Source organism: Garra rufa, unplaced genomic scaffold (genome assembly GCF_049309525.1).
Source record: "Garra rufa unplaced genomic scaffold, GarRuf1.0 hap1_unplaced_008, whole genome shotgun sequence".
In the NCBI taxonomy this organism is placed as follows: domain Eukaryota; kingdom Metazoa; phylum Chordata; class Actinopteri; order Cypriniformes; family Cyprinidae; genus Garra; species Garra rufa.
The window spans coordinates 329,393-334,236 of NW_027394283.1; positions in this window are offsets into that span (position 1 = coordinate 329,393).

Genomic DNA, 4,844 nt, shown 5'->3' on the forward strand with positions numbered 1-4,844 from the left:
ACACAGAGAAACATATCTGAAGGTGTTAGAAGTGTTTTGCATGATTTTTGAAGTTAGACCTGAAATGTCAGAAAACAGCTTTTCAGCGCAAAACAAAGTTGGTTCAGGCAATGCAAGCTGAATCTTGGTCCCACATTAAATTTACACTCTGTGCATGAATAAAAGCTATTTTGCAACACAGAGAAACATATCTGAAGGTGTTAGAAGTGTTTTGCATGATTTTTGAAGTTAGACTCTGAAATGTCAGAAAACAGCTTTTCAGCGCAGAACAAAGTTGGTTCAGGCAATGCAAGCTGAATCTTGGTCCCACTTTAACTTTGCAGTCTGTGCATGAATAAAACCTATTTTGCAACACAGAGAAACATATCTGAAGGTGTTAGAAGTGTTTTGCATGATTTTTGAAGTTAGACCCTGAAATGTCAGAAAACAGCTTTTCAGCGCAGAACAAAGTTGGTTCAGGCAATGCAAGCTGAATCTTGGTTCCACTTTAAATTTAAACTCTGTGCATGAATAAAAGCTATTTTGCAACACAGAGAAACATATCTGAAGGTGTTAGAAGTGTTTTGCATGATTTTTGAAATTAGACTCTGAAATGTCAGAAAACAGCTTTTCAGCGCAGAACAAAGTTGGTTCAGGCAATGCAAGCTGAATCTTGGTCCCACTTTAAATTTACACTCTGTGCATGAATAAAAGCTATTTTGCAACACAGAGAAACATATCTGAAGGTGTTAGAAGTGTTTTGCATGATTTTTGAAGTTAGACCCTGAAATGTCAGAAAACAGCGTTTCAGCGCAGAACAAAGTTGGTTCAGGCAATGCAAGCTGAATCTTGGTCCCACTTTAACTTTGCAGTCTGTGCATGAATAAAAGCTATTTTTCAACACAGAGAAACATATCTGAAGGTGTTAGAAGTGTTTTGCATGATTTTTGAAGTTAGACCCTGAAATGTCAGAAAACAGCTTTTCAGCGCAGAACAAAGTTGGTTCAGGCAATGCAAGCTGAATCTTGGTCCCACTTTAACTTTGCAGTCTGTGCATGAATAAAACCTATTTTGCAACACAGAGAAACATATCTGAAGGTGTTAGAAGTGTTTTGCATGATTTTTGAAGTTAGACCCTGAAATGTCAGAAAACAGCTTTTCAGCGCAGAACAAAGTTGGTTCAGGCAATGCAAGCTGAATCTTGGTCCCACTTTAAATTTACACTCTGTGCATGAATAAAAGCTATTTTTCAACACAGAGAAACATATCTGAAGGTGTTAGAAGTGTTTTGCATGATTTTTGAAGTTAGACCCTGAAATGTCAGAAAACAGCTTTTCAGCGCAGAACAAAGTTGGTTCAGGCAATGCAAGCTGAATCTTGGTCCCACTTTAAATTTACACTCTGTGCATGAATAAAAGCTATTTTGCAACACAGAGAAATATATCTGAAGGTGTTAGAAGTGTTTTGCATGATTTTTGAAGTTAGACCCTGAAATGTCAGAAAACAGCTTTTCAGCGCAGAACAAAGTTGGATCAGGCAATGCAAGCTGAATCTTGGTCCCACATTAAATTTACACTCTGTGCATGAATAAAAGCTATTTTGCAACACAGAGAAACATATCTGAAGGTGTTAGAAGTGTTTTGCATGATTTTTGAAGTTAGACTCTGAAATGTCAGAAAACAGCTTTTCAGCGCAGAACAAAGTTGGTTCAGGCAAAGCAAGCTGAATCTTGGTCCCACTTTAACTTTGCAGTCTGTGCATGAATAAAAGCTATTTTGCAACACAGAGAAACATATCTGAAGGTGTTAGAAGTGTTTTGCATGATTTTTGAAGTTAGACCCTGAAATGTCAGAAAACAGCTTTTCAGCGCAGAACAAAGTTGGTTCAGGCAATGCAAGCTGAATCTTGGTCCCACTTTAAATTTACACTCTGTGCATAAATAAAAGCTATTTTGCAACACAGAGAAACATATCTGAAGGTGTTAGAAGTGTTTTGCATGATTTTTGAAGTTAGACTCTGAAATGTCAGAAAACAGCTTTTCAGCGCAGAACAAAGTTGGTTCAGGCAATGCAAGCTGAATCTTGGTCCCACTTTAAATTTACCCTCTGTGCGTGAATAAAAGCTATTTTGCAACACAGAGAAACATATCTGAAGGTGTTAGAAGTGTTTTGCATGATTTTTGAAGTTAGACCCTGAAATGTCAGAAAACAGCGTTTCAGCGCAGAACAAAGTTGGTTCAGGCAATGCAAGCTGAATCTTGGTCCCACTTTAACTTTGCAGTCTGTGCATGAATAAAAGCTATTTTTCAACACAGAGAAACATATCTGAAGGTGTTAGAAGTGTTTTGCATGATTTTTGAAGTTAGACCCTGAAATGTCAGAAAACAGCTTTTCAGCGCAGAACAAAGTTGGTTCAGGCAATGCAAGCTGAATCTTGGTCCCACTTTAAATTTACACTCTGTGCATGAATAAAAGCTATTTTGCAACACAGAGAAACATATCTGAAGGTGTTAGAAGTGTTTTGCATGATTTTTGAAGTTAGACCCTGAAATGTCAGAAAACAGCGTTTCAGCGCAGAACAAACTTGGTTCAGGCAATGCAAGCTGAATCTCTGTCCCACTTTAACTTTGCAGTCTGTGCATGAATAAAACCTATTTTGCAACACAGAGAAACATATCTGAAGGTGTTAGAAGTGTTTTGCATGATTTTTGAAGTTAGACCCTGAAATGTCAGAAAACAGCTTTTCAGCGCAGAACAAAGTTGGTTCAGGCAATGCAAGCTGAATCTTGGTCCCACTTTAAATTTACACTCTGTGCATGGATAAAAGCTATTTTGCAACACAGAGAAACATATCTGAAGGTGTTAGAAGTGTTTTGCATGATTTTTGAAGTTAGACTCTGAAATGTCAGAAAACAGCTTTTCAGCGCAGAACAAAGTTGGTTCAGGCAATGCAAGCTGAATCTTGGTCCCACTTTAACTTTGCAGTCTGTGCATGAATAAAACCTATTTTGCAACACAGAGAAACATATCTGAAGGTGTTAGAAGTGTTTTGCATGATTTTTGAAGTTAGACCCTGAAATGTCAGAAAACAGCTTTTCAGCGCAGAACAAAGTTGGTTCAGGCAATGCAAGCTGAATCTTGGTCCCACTTTAAATTTACACTCTGTGCATGAATAAAAGCTATTTTGCAACACAGAGAAACATATCTGAAGGTGTTAGAAGTGTTTTGCATGATTTTTGAAATTAGACTCTGAAATGTCAGAAAACAGCTTTTCAGCGCAGAACAAAGTTGGTTCAGGCAATGCAAGCTGAATCTTGGTCCCACTTTAACTTTGCAGTCTGTGCATGAATAAAACCTATTTTGCAACACAGAGAAACATATCTGAAGGTGTTAGAAGTGTTTTGCATGATTTTTGAAGTTAGACCCTGAAATGTCAGAAAACAGCTTTTCAGCGCAGAACAAAGTTGGTTCAGGCAATGCAAGCTGAATCTTGGTCCCACTTTAAATTTACACTCTGTGCATGAATAAAAGCTATTTTGCAACACAGAGAAACATATCTGAAGGTGTTAGAAGTGTTTTGCATGATTTTTGAAGTTAGACTCTGAAATGTCAGAAAACAGCTTTTCAGCGCAGAACAAAGTTGGTTCAGGCAATGCAAGCTGAATCTTGGTCCCACTTTAAATTTACACTCTGTGCATGAATAAAACCTATTTTGCAACACAGAGAAACATATCTGAAGGTGTTAGAAGTGTTTTGCATGATTTTTGAAGTTAGACCCTGAAATGTCAGAAAACAGCGTTTCAGCGCAGAACAAAGTTGGTTCAGGCAATGCAAGCTGAATCTTGGTCCCACTTTAACTTTGCAGTCTGTGCATGAATAAAAGCTATTTTTCAACACAGAGAAACATATCTGAAGGTGTTAGAAGTGTTTTGCATGATTTTTGAAGTTAGACCCTGAAATGTCAGAAAACAGCTTTTCAGCGCAGAACAAAGTTGGTTCAGGCAATGCAAGCTGAATCTTGGTCCCACTTTAAATTTACACTCTGTGCATGAATAAAAGCTATTTTGCAACACAGAGAAACATATCTGAAGGTGTTAGAAGTGTTTTGCATGATTTTTGAAGTTAGACCCTGAAATGTCAGAAAACAGCTTTTCAGCGCAGAACAAAGTTGGTTCAGGCAATGCAAGCTGAATCTTGGTCCCACATTAAATTTACACTCTGTGCATGAATAAAAGCTATTTTGCAACACAGAGAAACATATCTGAAGGTGTTAGAAGTGTTTTGCATGATTTTTGAAGTTAGACCCTGAAATGTCAGAAAACAGCTTTTCAGCGCAAAACAAAGTTGGTTCAGGCAATGCAAGCTGAATCTTGGTCCCACTTTAAATTTACACTCTGTGCATGAATAAAAGCTATTTTGCAACACAGAGAAACATATCTGAAGGTGTTAGAAGTGTTTTGCATGATTTTTGAAGTTAGACACTGAAATGTCAGAAAACAGCTTTTCAGCGCAGAACAAAGTTGGTTCAGGCAATGCAAGCTGAATCTTGGTCCCACTTTAAATTTACACTCTGTGCATGAATAAAAGCTATTTTGCAACACAGAGAAACATATCTGAAGGTGTTAGAAGTGTTTTGCATGATTTTTGAAATTAGACTCTGAAATGTCAGAAAACAGCTTTTCAGTGCAGAACAAAGTTGGTTCAGGCAATGCAAGCTGAATCTTGGTCCCACTTTAACTTTGCAGTCTGTGCATGAATAAAACCTATTTTGCAACACAGAGAAACATATCTGAAGGTGTTAGAAGTGTTTTGCATGATTTTTGAAGTTAGACCCTGAAATGTCAGAAAACAGCTTTTCAGCGCAGA